This window comes from Entelurus aequoreus, linkage group LG04 (genome assembly GCF_033978785.1).
Source record: "Entelurus aequoreus isolate RoL-2023_Sb linkage group LG04, RoL_Eaeq_v1.1, whole genome shotgun sequence".
In the NCBI taxonomy this organism is placed as follows: Eukaryota; Metazoa; Chordata; class Actinopteri; order Syngnathiformes; family Syngnathidae; genus Entelurus; species Entelurus aequoreus.
In genome coordinates this window covers 80474011-80491925 of record NC_084734.1, presented here as the reverse complement: position 1 = coordinate 80491925, position 17915 = coordinate 80474011, and the positions used below count along the sequence as shown (strand labels likewise).

Here is a 17915-nt window from a genome sequence, read left to right as displayed (position 1 = left end):
GTAGGCTAACGTTACCTACCTGCTACCTCTGTCTTTTTCTCGTTTCTCCTCCTCTTCTTTTCTCTTTTTTCTTCCCTGGTCACCTGACAGTTTTGGCCGTTTTGACATCTTGTGTTGATTTTTTTATGTGGTGACGTCCAAAAAGAGTCATGATACGGGAAGGGAGGGGGCGCACCGTGCCGGGGGAGGGGGGGGCGTAATGTTGTAACAAATAATATTTATATTAAATAGGCTTTACTTTGCATTTTAATTAACGTGGGATTATTTTATGTATTTAGAAATAATAGTACCAACTTTTTTTTTTTTTTTTTTTTTTTCCTCCAACATTTGTGGCACTGGCGTGGCGCCCCCTGATGGACGGCGCCCTTAGCATTTGCCTATACGGCCTATGCCACGGGCCGGCCCTGATCTGTGCTACATTTTCTGGGCTGTTACAAGCACTCTTCCTGTGTGATCTAGACCATTGTTTCTTAACTATAGAGCAGACCTGGGGAAACCAAGGCCCACGGGCCATATGTGGCCCATTAAGCTTTTCAATCTGGCCCGCCGGACATTCCCAAATTATTTTTTTAGATCTTTAAGCTGGAAAGTGTAGCTGCCATTATGATGTGCAGTAATGTTTTCAAATGAGTCTTGAACTATACAAAGTATTTCAATGGTTGGAATATGCGCTTTTGCATGATGTACTAGTTACTATGATAATCGAATTAGTTACTATGGTAATCTAATTAGTTACTATGGTAATCTAAGTGACAGCAGCTCAGACGAGGCACCAAGCAGTGTGGGTGGGGAGCGTTTCCACAGAGTGTTTGCAGAGCGTTCAGCCTGAAATGTGGGTGTCAGGGACAGACGCCGAAGGAGATTTTTACAACAAAGTTCTAAAGCTTAGTGATGTATCACATATATCAGATAGCAGGTGGGGGTTTTTGTACCCTCCGCGTTCATATTTTGCTGTGTTTTTTGCATTTTTGTTGCGTTTCGCTTGATTGTAAAATATGTCAATCGAGAGGAGGTGTGACGTTCATATGTTGTCAATATTCAGTGTTTTATAGGTCATAGTTAATATTGTAAATCCCACATTCTTTATTTTCATGTACATTCTGGGTGTCTCATTCAGTAAAAAAAATTACAATTCCAGTCCGTTTTTTAAGGCGGTCTGTCATAACACTTTTAGCATTCAATCAGACATTATTGTCAGGTTTTGTATTAGTGTTCCTAAAAATCAGATATACCGGCCCCCAGACACATTTTTTTCTCTAAATGTGCCCCCCCCCCAAGTTAAAATAATTGTCCAGGCCTGCCCTATGTTTTTAAAGATGGATATCCTTCAGTTCTGGCCCCCCTGGTGCAGTAGCCTGGTTAACTTTAGTAGCCTGGCTAAATTCAGTTTTGTTCTGGGAATTTCCGACTAAAGTGTGCGTGTATTTTTGCCATTTGCAGCATTTTTCTATTGCACGTGTCTTGTAGTGTCTGCATGTTTTTGGTTCTGGATCATGTTTGTGTTTGGAGCATTTGGACAGTGCTGTGCACTTGACCCTGTCAGCCATCGTTGTTCAGGACCCAACATGGATCCCTGGTTGTCGGTGAAATGCATCACTATTTTAGTGATCATCAAAATCAATTGGAACAAATTGATGTTGTTGTTTTGTAACATTGATTTATATGCAAGCCCCGATGTTATGGTAATACTGTACAGCAGATTTTATATTCATAGGTTTGTCTCCCAGGAAATAAACTGTTTACAAATTTGGGTCTGGATCCAAACAAAGTTTATACACACCAATTATACAATCTGTAACCTGCAGGCCACCTTCATACACACCCCCTTCCAATAAAGGCACATGTACATGATATATGGTGCATGCTCCGATAATATATATATATATATATATATATATATATATATATATATATATATATATATATATATATATATATATATATATATATATATATATATATATATATATATATATATATTTTTTTTTTTTTTTTTTTTTTTAATCTATGACTGTAAATATTAGGGACACACTGGAAATAGATATTTTTTTTAAAAGAAAAAAAACACACGCATGACTAACATAATAACGTTTGTCAGAATAAAGACATAATTTTAACAGGAAAACATTCTATTGTTACATGAATAAAGTCATAACATAGTGAAAATAACCAAAATTTAAATTTTTAATTTTTGTAAACAATAGATAATCTGGTTAGGGTATAAGGTGTCATGATCTGTTGCCCGGATCATGCTTGTTTAATTGTTGACTCCCTCAGTTCCTGTTGTGTGCACCCCTGGGTTTGTGTTTTATTTGCCATGCAGGGTGCAGATTAGTGTCACCTGCCTCTGATTAGTGTTCGGAACGCTCACCTGCAGCCTGGCACTAATCAGAGAGCTATTTATTCCTGCTTTTCGCCACACTAGGTCCGGCTGTCTTATTTGATTCCATGCAACACTTACGACGTCTTCTTATTTGATTCCTGAGCTAAGCTACGCTATTCCGTTAGTTTCCTGTGCTATAGGCACGCTTGTTTTGTTTATTTTTGTATTTTTGCATGATTCATGGACAATAAATCATGGTCTCACCTGCACCTTGCCTCCGGAGTTCCGTCTAAATCCTGGGAGAACGATCCACACAGCAAAATGTGCCCACGCCTAACATGAGGACTATTATGATTACATGTTGTGTTAGTATTTTCTAACATTTAAGTATAATTTTACCATTTGTAGTAACCTCTTTCTGTCCATAACTGTCTCGTTAGTACGTTCAGAGCGGGTAAATCTGAGCAGATGGACAATTTCAACATAGCTATGAGTTGTTGAACCTGCACTGTATGGAACTTCCTTTGCAGCTGCTGTCCATGGTGCTGAAAGGGAGTATCGCCCATGTTTCAGCACCATGGACTCCACTAAGACCGTAGCACCAGCGAGCAAGACCGTTGAGTGTCACTGTTTACCACAAGACAAAAAGGCTATAATAGAATGTTAAGTGAAATTACTAATTATCGCTCATGGCGAAGTGCTGCTTCAGTGCCACAATGTTGTCATGGTTACGCTGCACCTGTGACCTCAGTAGATGCAGCAGTCGTTTTTGACGCGCATGCGATATGTTACTCATTGTTGGAAAATATGACATGTATTTCCGACACATTAATCTGCCCTGCAACAAGTTTTTTTCCCTACATCAGGGGTGTCCAACGTTTTTCCACTGAAAACCGCACACTGAAAAATGAAACAATGCAAGGGCCATTTTGATATTTTTCATTTTCAAAACCAACACATTATATATTGGAAATATTAGAGCCGCCCTCAATTCTGGTGAATATTAAAGGTCAAAATAAATAAGTCATATATTTATATTTTCTTTTTAGGTTCAACACTTAAATATCTATATCTCAACTTCAGATCCATCTGTTCTCGTTTTTTTTGTTTTTTTGTTTTGTTTTTGGTTTATGTTGGTGTCCTTTTTTTCCAAAAAATTTGCATAATTTTCCCAAAACATTTGTCAAAATTGAATACTTGATGTGAAGTAATTGGAGCCTTAAATAGGTAAATAATTGATAACAATATAGCTTTTAGTTCATTATTTTTTTAAACAATGACAGCTTAAAAAAAAAAAAAAAAATCAGACTAATGGCCTTGGGTACCCAAAAGGCCCTCACTAATAAAAGTGTTAAAAATAAGTCATATTTAAATATAAATTATTTTTACTTTCAACGCTTAAATCTCTAGATCAGGGGTCCCCAAACTTTTTGACTCCGGGGCCGCATTGGGGTAAAACAATTTGGCTGGGGGCCGCGATATATACACTACCGTTCAAAAGTTTGGGGTCACCCAAACAATTTTGTGGAATAGCCTTCATTTCTAAGAACAAGAATAGACTGTCGAGTTTCAAATGAAAGTTCTCTTTTTCTGGCCATTTTGAGCGTTTAATTGACCCCACAAATGTGATGCTCCAGAAACTCAATCTGCTCAAAGGAAGGTCAGTTTTGTAGCTTCTGTAACGAGCTAAACTGTTTTCAGATGTGTGAACATGATTGCACAAGGGTTTTCTAATCATCAATTAGCCTTCTGAGCCAATGAGCAAACACATTGTACCATTAGAACACTGGAGTGATAGTTGCTGGAAATGGGCCTCTATACACCTATGTAGATATTGCACCAAAAAGCAGACATTTGCAGCTAGAATAGTCATTTACCACATTAGCAATGTATAGAGTGTATTTCTTTAAAGTTAAGACTAGTTTAAAGTTATCTTCATTGAAAAGTACAGTGCTTTTCCTTCAAAAATAAGGACATTTCAATGTGACCCCAAACTTTTGAACGGTAGTATATATATATATATATATATATATATATATATATATATATATATATATATATATATATATATATATATATATATATATATATATATATATATATATATATATATATATATATATATATATATATATATATATGTGTGTGTGGGAAAAAAATCACAAGACTATTTCATCTCTACAGGCCTGTTTCATGAGGGGTTTTCCTCAATCCTCAGGAGATTGAGGATTGAGGAAAACCCCTCATGAAACAGGCCTGTAGAGAAGAAATAGTCTTGTGATTTTTTTCCCACACATACATATTACGCTCTTCCACGGTATCGAGCACTATTTTTTGGATAATCTAATTAAGACATATATATATATATATATATATGTATATATATATATATATATATATATATATATATATATATATATATATATATATATATATTCCTCGCGCACTAATTGACGTTATCGATGGTAAAATGCATTTTTAGACAATATGATTTGCCTGAGTCGCTAGGAGACGGTAGAAAATGGACTAGTAAGGACAAATTAAAAAAAAAAAATAAATTAGAAAATAAAAATAAAAAACTTGTTTTTTTTGTTTTTTTTAACTTGGGACTTCCCCAAGTTTTTTTTAACTTGGGGACCCCTGCTCTAGATCAACTTCAAAGCTATGCGTCGAAATCCGTTTTAATTTTTGAGCAAGGACAGTTTTAAAGTAACATTTTCTCATTACATGACACCTATTTGCTCTTTTCCCCCACTTTTTATGTTTTCTTTTTAATACTATTTATAAAATGTGCTGCGGGCCGCAAATGGCCCTTGGGCCGCATCTAGGACACAGCTGGTCTCCATCAACACCTTATAAACACACCTTATGATATGACCAAAACAACTTAAGTCACAGCTGCCATGAGTGCAGGTTGTGTTTACAGTGCTGCTGCAACCTCGGTGGAGAGGACAGGCGTGATGGAGGAGAAGGTCAGGAGCACAGACGGGACGACGCACGCACACAGCAGTGTTTGCGCTCATTAAATAAAGACGTGTGACGATGTAGTCCAGAAGGTGGGGGCACGACCGGTCAGAGGTGCACTTTCTATTGGCACAATATGTTTGTCAGGAACACGTCTGAGGGACACATTGAGACGAGGTATTGCAAAACAGCTCATCAACACATGTTTGAAAGGTTGCAGTATTATTAATTGATGTTTAATATGTGATCAAGGACACTTTGTTTGTGAATTTAAATCAGGAGAAGTCCAGATAAACAGGTTTGCTGGCTTGTTGCTATGCTAAAATCCATTCGAACAACCAACCTGAAGGAGTAAACAGAACCAAGATGTACGATTACAAATGGAAACTCCTTCCAAATGCAGAATCTGCGTCCGATCTGGATCAAACTTATGGTTTACATTTCAGTGTCTGTTTCAACATATACATAGCACATGTTGGCACTCTTTTTTAATATACTGTATTTTCCGGACCATAGGGCGCACCGGATTATAAAGCGCACTGCCGATGAATGGCCTATTTTTGAACACATTGTGGAGTTATGTACTTAACACAAAAAAGGTGAACTAACTGAAAACATGTTTTATGTTCTAGTTTCTTCAAAATAGCCACCCTTTGCTCTAAATACTGCTTTGCACACTCTTGGCATTCTCTCGATGAGCTTCAAGCACGCTTGTGAAGTGAAAACCATGTCAGGTGAGAGAGAGAATGCCAAGAGTGTGCAAAACAGTAATCAGTGCAAAGAGTGGCTATTTTGAAGAAACTAGAATATAAAACATGTTTTCAGTTATTTCACCTTCTTTTTTTTAAGTGCATAACTCCACATGTATTAATTCATAGTTGTAATGCCTTCAGTGACAATCTACAATGTACACTACCGTTCAAAAGTTTGAGGTCACTTTGAAATGTCCTTATTTTTTAAGGAAAACCACTGTACTTTTCAATGAAGATAACATTAAACTAGTCTGAACTTTGAAGAAATACACTCTATACATTGCTAATGTGGTAAATGACTATTCTAGCTGCAAATGTCTGGTTTTTGGTGCAATATCTACATAGGTGTATAGAGGCCCATTTCCAGAAACTATCACTCCAGTGTTCTAATGGTACAATGTGTTTTGCTCATTGGCTCAGAAGGCTAATTGATGATTAGAAAAGCCTTGTGCAATCATGTTCACACATCTGAAAACAGTTTAGCTCGTTACAGAAGCCACAAAACTGACCTTCCTTTGAGCAGATTGAGTTTCTGGAGCATCACATTTGTGGGGTCAATTAAACGCTCAAAATGGCCCGAAAAAGAGAACTTTCATCTGAAACTCGACAGTCTATTCTTGTTCTTAGAAATGAAGGCTATTCCACAAAATTGTTTGGGTGACCCCAAACTTTTGAACGGTAGTGTACATAGTCATGAAAATAAAGAAAACACATTGAATGAGGAGAAGGTGTGTCCAAATTGTTGGCATGTACTGTATATAACATTGTAAAACATGCACTACTGTACATTTTGTGTTGCCTATGCTATTATTTTTTGGACAAATTTGGAACAGTTAGTCAAACTCCAATGTTGACTTGAATTTTCTCGCACATCTCAGTGTGTTCTTGTTCTTGTTGCTGAAGTTTGTGTTGCGTTTCAGAACTCCAAGGGGAATTTAAGTTACTGGTCAATCCCAAATTCTTTTGATGACACTTAAGCTGAGTTTAAATCATCACCAGAACAGAATAGGTATTTTGTAGTTCATTTTCAAAGCTTTGAAGAGACCAGCCTAGGACAACACATTCAAATTGCGTAGCCGAGTTGATCTGAAAAACCCACGGAAGTGCTGTGTTCTTCAATATGTCCCTCGCCCCGACCCTCCAGAAGTAATACACACGTCCATTGTTCAACTCTGAGAAGAGACAGGATGCGATAAGGAGAAGGAGTATCTGTCCTCCTCACATTCCTAAAGTCAAGGTAACTCAGAGTGGACTTGCGGACAACCAGAAAGAGAACAAATGGAAAAACACTAGCTGTTTTCAAATATGACTGAATAGAAAGAAATAACTCTTAAATATGGATATATGTAGATATCTGCCTCCGTCATTTGGCACACACCATTAGAGGACTGACAACCGCATCTATGTTGAATTGGAGCAGATTGGTTAAAAAATAAAAAATAAAATAAAAAACATGACCGCCAAAGCAAAATATATTTGCAAGGATAGAGGCGGGACTCATCAACTAATTTTTTATACATCACCATTTGTATGATTTGAAAACGTATGCCAGCATGTCATCTGAAGTATTTTGACCACGAACCACAGGGGACGCCAGAAGTGGCATTTACAGTCCAAACGAGTCATACCAAAGACTATACAAATGGGACCAATTACCTCCCTGCTTGGCACTCAGCATCAAGGGTTGGAATTGGGGGTTGAATCACCAAAAAATGACTCCCGGGCGCGGCCACCGCTGCTGCTCACTGCTCCCCTCACCTCCCAGGGGGTGAACAAGGGGACGGGTCAAATGCAGAGGTTAATTTCACCACACCTCGTGTGTGTGTGTGACTATCATTGGTACTTTAACTTTAACTTTAAATGTAGTAGGATGTTGTGTGGTGGTCCAAACATTCTAGAGGGGGAGTGCGGCAGCGCCCTGCTGCGGGTTACCCTGACCACCACAAACTGGCACGAGACCCCGGTATTCTGGATGCAACACTGTTTTATTGTCATAAATGTGAGAGCCGTTTGATTTCCAGCAAAATGTATTTTCTTGTTCTGTGTCTCTCTCTCTCTCTGGCTCCCACTCCAACTCTCACCCCGTGTCTCGCTCCGGCTGCTGCTAATAAAGGCGACAGGTGATTAGATAACAAGGCCCACCTGTGCCGTCCACTCACCTGTCGCTGTCTTCGAGGCCGGTCCTTGCAAACCCCGTTCCGCGGCAGGCCCGCAGGCCACGCCCCCCTCCACAGGGCGTTTTGGTGGGTCTTCTTTTGTGCGCAATCATATTTGCCGCATCGCCTTGTACAGTACTTAATGTAATGCATCATAAGCAGTGATATCCATTGCATTCACTTCTTCCAGGTTCCCACGTCGTGGACTTTGTGCGGAGTAAAGTTTATGGGTGATCCCTGCTGACGAAAGAAACGTTCCCCGTCAACACTCAAACACTGTAAGTACACCTTTTATACCGTGTTCTACTACGTTGGGCTCATGACCATCACAGTAGTACATGATTACAGAAAGATTAACATCACCGTGTGAGACTGTTACTTGAAAAGGTCGCTTGAATAGTTAGCTTATTAGACCGTTGTTTAAAGCAGTGGTCCCCAACCACCGGGACGCGGCCCGGTACCGGTCCGTGGATCGATTGGTACCGGGCCGCACAAGAAATAAAAATAAATAAAAAAATAAATAAATACAAATTTAAAAAATAAAAAAATAAATAAATAAATAAATAAAAAATAAAAATAAATTAAAATTAAAATTGTATTTTTTATTTTTATGAAATCAACATAAAAAACACAAGATACACTTACAATTAGTGCACCAACCCAAAAAACCTCCCTCCCCCATTTACACTCATTCACACTCATTCGCACAAAAGGGTGGTTTCTTTCTGTTACTGGCAAATGGGTTATACTTGTAGAGTGTTTTTCTACCTTTTTTTGTTAAGGAACTCAAATCGCTTTGACACTATTTCCACATTCACCCATTCACACACACATTCACACACTGATGGCGGGAGCTGCCATGCAATGCGCTAACCAGCACCCATCAAGAGCAAGCGTGAAGTGTCTTGCTCAAGGACACAACGGACGTGACTAGGATGGTAGAAGGTGGGGATTGAACCAGGAATAAATAATAAATGATAAATGGGTTATACTTGTATAGCGCTTTTCTACCTTCAAGGTACTCAAAGCGCTTTGACAGTATTTCCACATTCACACATTCACACACACATTCACACACTGATGGCGGGAGCTGCCATGCAAGGCGCTAACCAGCAGCCATCAGGAGCAAGGGTGAAGTGTCTTGCTCAAGGACACAACGGACGTGACTAGGATGGTAGAAGGTGGGGATTGAAACAGGAACCCTCAGATTGCTGGCACGGCCACTCTCGCAACTTCGCCACGCCGTCCCCTATTAATATTTCTGGTTCCTACATCATCTATCTATATAGACCAGGGGTGTCAAACGTACGGCCCGTGGGCCGGATCAGGCCCGCGGACAGGTTTTATCCGGCCCGCGGGATGAGTTTGCCAAGTATAAAAATGAACCAACATTTTTGAATGAAAGAAACTGCTGTTCTAAATGTGTCCACTAGATGTCACAATAGCAATTATTTGCATCTTTGTAGATTATGCTACATATGTAAAAAAAAAAAAAATAAACCACATGATGTTAGTGCACCAGTTAAGGAAAATGAGCAAACTTACATGAATGACATCCTGTAATTTGATTTTGATATAATTTTTTTATCGTAATAGATTGAAAATTAACACCAATGAGTTGACTGATGAACATTATCACAAAATGTATTCAGAAAATATAAATAACGACAGATAAAGATAGAATACTATTAACCGCAACATGTAAGTGTAAAAAAAAAAACAACAACATTATGATTTGTACATTTTCAGAATTTTCTTCTTCTATTTTTAAACAAAGAAAACAATCTGAATTTGTCTTTATTTTTAAGTTATCGTGCCGTGATTTTACCTGTCCGGCCCACCTGGGAGTAGATTTTTCTCCATGTGGCCCCCCATCTAAAATGAGTTTGACACCCCTGATATAGACCAATACAGTCTGCAGGGACACATGATTGCATTTTTTTTATGACAAAAAAACAACAACAAAAAACAATGATTTTCAAGCGTTGACCGGTCCGCAGTTACAAAAAGGTTGGGGACCACTGGTTTAAAGTATAAATCATGTCATAAAAGTACATAAAACCTTACAAGGAGTGCATTTTAAATCAACGTGAGCCTCGGGCTTTATAGTTCACTTTTGCTGTATTATATGCTGCCTCAGTAATTGATCAGGCAGCTACTTTCAGTTCTCCATTCAGAGTCCATTTGAACTATTGCCAAGGTTTCCTCCTTATCTTTATTGAGCAAGCTATATCCCTCGAAATGTTATGAAGCCTCTATTGTCATGATGTCGACAACACCGCAGCATTTTGGCAACGAGAGTGCACTGCATGTGTGCACCTTGTGCAGCTTTTGCTCACCTCTGCAATTCTGCATTGATCCCATGCCAGCCTGCCGGTGAGTGAGCACAAAGCTGATGCGGACTTTTGGTCCGCATGTTGGTCCGGTCCATCAAGCCAGTGGCCATGACCATAACTGAGAATGATTGCAGCCAATACAACAATCACATTGTGCTGCAGTCATCAAACGCCATGTGCATACATATATATACATACATACACACACACACACACACACTCCCTGCATGTGATTGATAAAGCAATTTGCTTAAAATAATAGTGATTGTTTTTGTTCCTCCATTTCCATATTTATTTTAAATCTAAGACAGGCTGAAAGATGAATTGATTGTTGCCGTAACGGAGCACCGCATGGTAAACACAGTATTTGGCGAGAACAAAATGTTAATTAGCATATGAAATACAGTGTGAACAAACATGCTGTTTATCCCTGCAGCATTTTGCGATCATAATCAGCTGATGGGGCCTACTTTTTTTTGTCTCTAAGAGTTGCTTGTTAGGACCCCCTCTTTGCCATGTATTTTATCACATGCATGTAGGTCACCAATAGAAAGGAGCCTTATCATTAACCATCTGGGTATTACTGGATAGACAGAGTAGATACATGATGAAAAAGTGTACTGGGAGTTAAAGGCCTACTGAAAGCCACTACTACCGACCATGCAGTCTGATAGTTTATATATCAATGATGAAATCTTAACATTGCAACACATGCCAATACGGCCGGGTTAACTTATAAAGTGACATTTAAAATTTCCCGGGAAATATCCGGCTGAAACGTCGCGGTATGATGACGTATGCGCGTGACGAAGTCAGTTTAACGGAATTTATGGAACCCCGTAGAATCCTATACAAAAAGCTCTGTTTTCATTTCATAATTCCATAGTATTCTGGACATCTTTTGCAATTTGTTTAATGAACAATGAAGGCTGCAAAGAAGACAGTTGTAGGTGGGATCGGTGTATTAGCAGCGGACTACAGCAACACAACCAGGAGGACTTTGTTGGAGAGCAGACGCACTAGCCGCCGACCTCACCTTGACTTCCTACGTCTCCGGGCCGCCAAACGCATCGGGTGAAGTCCTTCGTCCTTCCGCTGGAACGCAGGTGAGCACGGGTGTTGATGAGCAGATGAGGGCTGGCTGGCGTAGGTGGAGAGCTAATGTTTTTAGCATAACTCTGTGCGGTCCGGTTGCTAAGTTAGCTAAGTTAGCTTCAATGGCGTCGTTAGCACAGCATTGTTAACCTTCGCCAGCCTGGAAAGCATTAACCGTGTATTTACATGTCCACGGTTTAATAGTATTGTTGATTTTCTATCTATCCTTCCAGTCAGGGGTTTATTTTTTTTGTTTCTATATGCAGTTAAAGCACGATGCTATCACGTTAGCTCGTAGCTAAAGCATTTCGCCGATGTATTGTCGTGGAGATAAAATTAATGTCCATTTCGCGTTCTCGACTCTCATTTTCAAGAGGATATAGTATCCGATGTGGTTTAAAATACAAATCCGTGATCCACAAAAATACAAATCCGTGATCCACAATAGAAAAAGGAGAGAGTGTGGAATCCAATGAGCCAGCTTGTACCTAAGTTACGGTTAGAGCGAAAAAAGATACGTCCCTCACTGCCTCTCAAGTCCTTCACTGTAACGTTCCTCATCTACAAATCTTTCATTCTCGCTCAAATTAATGGGGTAATCGTCACTTTCTCGGTCCGAATCTTTCTCGCTCCATTGTAAACAATGGAGAATTGTGAGGAATACTAGCTCCTGTGACGTCACGCTACTTCCGGTACAGGCAAGGCTTTTTTTTTATCAGCGAGCAAAAGTTGCGAACTTTATCGTCAATTTTCTCTACTAAATCCTTTCAGCAAAAATATGGCAATATCGCGAAATGATCAAGTATGACACATAGAATGGATCTGCTATTCCCGTTTAAATTTAAAAAAATCATTTCAGTAGGCCTTTAAGGGTGAATAATATTCTTTTTTTTCTCAAATCTCTAAATAAACTATAATGGCAAACATGTCACGCCAATACATTTCTCGAGCGTCATTGCCGTCATTGACTGTTACATCATCACATCATTATATACCATCAATCTCACCGGAAGCCTCCGCCGCGTCAAAGTCCTGTGAGAGGCACTTCACCAAAATTGTCAGTAAATATGACAAAAGTGTACTGTTTTTTCCTCCAAAATAAAACCCTGAAATTAGAAAATGCATGAATATATCGTGTAATGACTGTACAAATCCATCCATCCATCATTCCATTTTCTTCCGCTTATCCGAGGTCGGGTCGCGGGGGCAACAGCCTAAGCAGAGAAGCCCAGACTTCCCTCTCCCCAGCCACTTCGTCCAACTCCTCCCGGGGGATCCCGAGACGTTCCCAGGCCAGCCGGGAGACATAGTCTTCCCAACGTGTCCTGGGTCTTCCAGGTGGCCTCCTGCCGGTCGGACGTGCCCTAAACACCTCCCTAGGGAGGCGTTCGGGTGGCATCCTGACCAGATGCCCGAACCACCTCATCTGGCTCCTCTCGATGTGGAGGAGCAGCAGCTTTACTTTGAGTTCCTCCCGGATGGCAGAGCTTCTCACCCTATGTCTAAGGGAGAGACCCGCCACCCGGCGGAGGAAACTCATTTCGGCCGCTTGTACCCGTGATCTTGTCCTTTCGGTCTTAACCCAAAGCTCATGACCATAGGTGAGGATGGGAACGTAGATCGACCGGTAAATTGAAAGCTTTGCCTTCCGGCTCAGCTCCTTCTTCACCACAACGGATCGATACACCGTCCGCATTACTGAAGACGCCGCACCGATCCGCCTGTCGATCTCACGATCCACTCTTCCCTCACCCGTGAACAAGACTCCGAGGTACTTGAACTCCTCCACTTGGGGCAGGGTCTCCTCCCCAACTTGTAGATGGCACTCCACCCTTTCCCGGGCGAGAACCATGGACTCGGACTTGGAGGTGTTGATTCTCATCCCAGTCGCTTCACACTCGTCTGTGAACCGATCCAGTGAGAGCTGAAGATCCTGGCCAGTTGAAGCCATCAGGACCACATCATCTGCAGAAAGCAGAGACCTAATCCTGCATCCACCAAACCGGATCCCCTCAATGCCCTGACTGCGCCTAGAAATTCTGTCCATAAAAGTTATGAACGGAATCGGTGACAAAGGGCAGCCTTGGCGGAGTCCAACCCTCACTGGAAACGGGTTGGACTTACTGTACAAATAAACATTGTAATTATAATGGTAATCAGTGGGGACTTGTTTTCCCCTAATGACACCGAACTGCTATAAAGTTTGAAATCTGACCCTACAAAAAATATAACAATGCATTAAACGTGTTTTATTACCAACTTCATGTGTATTTAGGCCTGGTATTTACAGCAGTAACTTTAGCAGCCCTTTAACATTTACTTTGTGCAATTTTTCAAAATAAAATACTGATATAATTAGATGAAATCAGCATTCAAAGGGGTAAATTCAAATTTAAAAAAAACATGACATGTTTGTTATTTTTATTCAGGACTCAAGCTAATTGAAAGATTTAAACAATACATTTTGAAAAAAAATATGAAGACATTTTTTTGTTTTTCTTCTCCTATACAACCACTTCGGCAAATCATATTGTTGATGTAGATGCCCATATTTGCCGTACAGATTGACTTTACAAAGGAGAAGTGTGATATACTTCTCCTATTGCCTTATTTGTATTTGACTTTATTAAATGGATGTATTTATTGTGTGGCGCAGGGGATAGCAAGAATAAAAAAAGGAAAACAGGGGGAAATTGCGGGAATAAGAGGGGTATACGACAGAGAGACAATAGGCAAGGCAAGGCAAGGCAACTTTATTTGTATAGCGCTTTTCATACACAAGGCAGACTCAAAGTGCTTCACAGACAACAAAGTGAAATGAAAGAAAATAAAAGCAGAATTAAAATGCAGACAATAAAAATAAAAACAGTGCAGACGTTAAAAGTTAAAAGATTAAAAGATTTAGCTGAAAGCTAAGGTGAACATAAAAGTCTTCAGTCTAGTTTTAAAAGTAGTCAGAGTTGGGGAAAGTCTGACATCTTCCGGAAGTTTATTCCAGCTATTTGTTGCATAGTGACTGAATGATGCTCTCCCTTGATTTGAGTTTACTCTTGGAACCGCTAACAGATTGGTCTCAGAAGATCTTAGTGATCTAGAGGGCTTATATAGTGGGAGCATATCAGTGATATACTTGGGCCCTAGACCATGTAGTGATTTATATGTGAGCAGGAGGATTTTGAAATCTATTCTCTGATGTACAGGGAGCCAATGTAAGGATTTAAGAATTGGTGTAATGTGCTCACATTTTTTGGTCTTTGTTAGAACTCTAGCAGCAGCGTTCTGAACAAGCTGTAGCTGCCTGACAGTTTTTTTGGGAAGATCTGCAAGGAGACCATTACAATAGTCTAGCCTACTGGTAATAAAGGCATGTACAAGTTTTTCAAAGTCTTGAGCTAACATGAGCCCTCTAAGTCTTTGTACATTTTTGAGGTGATAGTAGGCCGATTTTGTTACTGATTTGATGTGACTGTCGAAATGTAAATCAGAATCTAAAATAACCCCAAGATTTCTGGCTTTATTTGAGGTTTTCAGGGACAGTGATTGAAGGTGTTGGACAACTTTAAACCTTTCTTTTTTAGCACCAAAAACAATTATCTCAGTTTTATCTTCATTTAGTTGTAGGAAATTTTGGCACATCCAGTGTTTGACTTGCTCAATGCACTGGCACAGAAGATCTATGAGGCGATAGTCATTTGGTGATAGCGCTACATAGATTTGGGTGTCATCGGCATAGCAATGATGGTCAATGTTACTATTTTGCATGATTTGTCCTAGTGGGAGCATATAGATGTTAAATAAAGTCGGCCCCAAGATTGAACCTTGGGGGACTCCACACGTTACGTTGGTTGGTTCTGATACAAAGTCACCAATGGAAACAAAATAGTTCCTATCTTGTAGATATGACTTGAACCAGCTTAAAACTGTGCCTGAGATCCCCACCCAGTTTTCCAACCTGTCCAAAAGTGTTGAGTGGTCGACAGTGTCAAATGCAGCACTGAGGTCCAAAAGCATTAATACTGAAGTTTTGCCAGAGTCTGTGTTTAGACGGATGTCATTTATAACTTTAAGAAGGGCCGTCTCTGTGCTATGAAGAGGTCAAAATCCTGACTGGAAGTTGTTGTGGCAGCCAGTAGAAGCCAAGAAGTGATTTAGTTGTTGGAGGACAACTTTCTCAATTATTTTACTTATGAATGGTAGATTTGAAATTGGTCTGTAGTTGTTGATAACTTTTTTAGAAGAGGTTTAATGACTGCAGTTTTGAAAGCCTTCGGGAAATTGCCCGATTGAATAGAATTATTAACTATTTGCAAGACGTCTGTTGATAGGCAGTCAAAAACATTCTTAAAGAAGTTGGTAGGTAAAACATCAAGGCAGCAGGTGGATGACTTTAGAGCTGTCACCGTTTCCACTAGAGTTTTAGAGTCTATGGCAATAAAGCTTGCCATCATTGCTGTGTTACTTTTGCCTAAATGGGTTGGTGATCCAACTTTTTTACTTGAGATATTGATGGTGCGTCTGATGCCTTCAATTTTATCAGTATAAAAGAATGCAAACTCATTGCATTTCTGCGTGGAATGGAGTTCGGCTGGTATTTGTGTTGGGGTTTAGTCAGTCTGTCAACGGTTGCGAATAGGGTTTTTGCCTTATTTGTGTTGCTGTTTATGATATTGGAGAAGAATGTTTCTCTAGCACTTTTTAAGACTAAATTGTAGGCCTGGACAATAACAACAACAACAACAACAACTACAGAACAACATCAGCAAGTTTGATATGTACAAATATGATATGAAAAATAAGAGGAAAGAAGCAGTGAGTGAAGTAAATATTAATAACAGAAAATTGACAATGAACATTATTACACTACAAATGGAGCAATACAAATACCAATAGAAATAGCACCATTGATGAATACTAATAATAATAATGACCTCTATTATCAACAATACAATTGTTTCAAAAATACATATAGTATATGTAATAAAAACTTGAATTAAAAAAAAAAGCAGATGAATGAAGGGGAAGAATGAGAAAGAAACGATATTAACCTTGTAGATTGTTATAGTAAATGTAGGTTAAGCTTTATCAGTGTGCCGTGTTTTATCAAAAATATTTTAACACATTCAACTCTCTGAGGACTTCTCCATCCTTTAGGTACGTTATTGGGTTAAAAATAGTTCCCAGTGTATCGTTGATACATGGTTAGGGCGTTTGTTTATTTCAAACATGCACACAATTACAATATGATTCATCACGTGTCCAGTCTCTCATTACAACATGTCCCAAAATGAGTAGGAAGAAGCAAACCTTATTTAATCCTACCACTTTTCGTTTTGTAGTAACACATTAATGTATACTCAATCTATATGAAAGGATTTGAAATGAAAATATTACAATTAAAAATGAAAATAAAAACATCTTCCCATAAAAGTAACACAACCAAAGTAATGGCCAAAAAAATAGAGCATACATTTACCTCAAAGGACAAAAAAGTCCTCAGTATACTCTGAGTATTAAGAAAACAAATCCTTCAGACTTGATAAGTGCTGTGAAATTGTTACAAGACATTCAAACTGTTGAGAGGACTTGCTGCGTCACAAATGGATTGTTAAGATAAAAGTGTACCTCTTCACACAGATTTGAACAAACACTGGCTGAATGCAAATGGCCACTAAGGATCTAGTGGAGGGCAGGAAATATAGCTGCAGCAGAGAGAAAAAAATAGAACTTAAACTGCGTGAGGAGAATATAAACAACTACTGTATTCGGGCATGCGGGTGCTGTCACTTCACTGCCAGGCGTTGAGGATTTTGTTGAAGTGTGGCTTTGTTTTGTATAGCTGGGAAATCTCCCATCCTACTCTGTCACTGTGTTGTCACAAACACTTCATGCATGGGTCTTTTAATATGACAATTTGCAATGAGAAGCCTAAAAATAACACCCAACGAAAAGGCAAATAAGCCTGTGCTGAAGCTAGACTTGAATTGTTCATCGATTCCTGGTTTCCAATCAGCACTGGCATATGGAAATCTATTCTTAGGCTGTACTAAAATGTGACTCGACAGGGATGAATGGTCCGATTGGTAGATTGACTACATAAGAACCATTTGCAAAAAGTCAGGGCAGGAGGCGTTTGGATCTTAAGAAGGGGGCCAACCATGTGTGCTGCACTACATACACATAAAAGCAGCTGCAACCCAATCCTGTACTGACAATTTTATTTGAATACATTTTTCTACGCTATTATATGTCACTAATCAATGGCTTAGTGGCGCACAATAACACAGACGTG

At 39.3% G+C, this 17915-nt stretch overlaps 1 protein-coding gene across 2 annotated transcripts in view; it reads left to right on the top strand.

Moving 5' to 3' along the window:
* Positions 1–17915, top strand: part of LOC133649064 (FERM and PDZ domain-containing protein 4-like) — a 250130-nt gene that overhangs the window by 122878 nt on the left and 109337 nt on the right. Inside the window, exon 2 of one of the 2 annotated variants that reach the window (XM_062045826.1) lies at positions 8386–8473. The gene's annotated coding sequence lies outside the window, so the exon portion shown is untranslated. Of the gene's footprint in view, positions 1–8159; positions 8474–17915 lie in introns of both variants that reach the window. The other variant, XM_062045827.1, reaches the window with a different exon arrangement.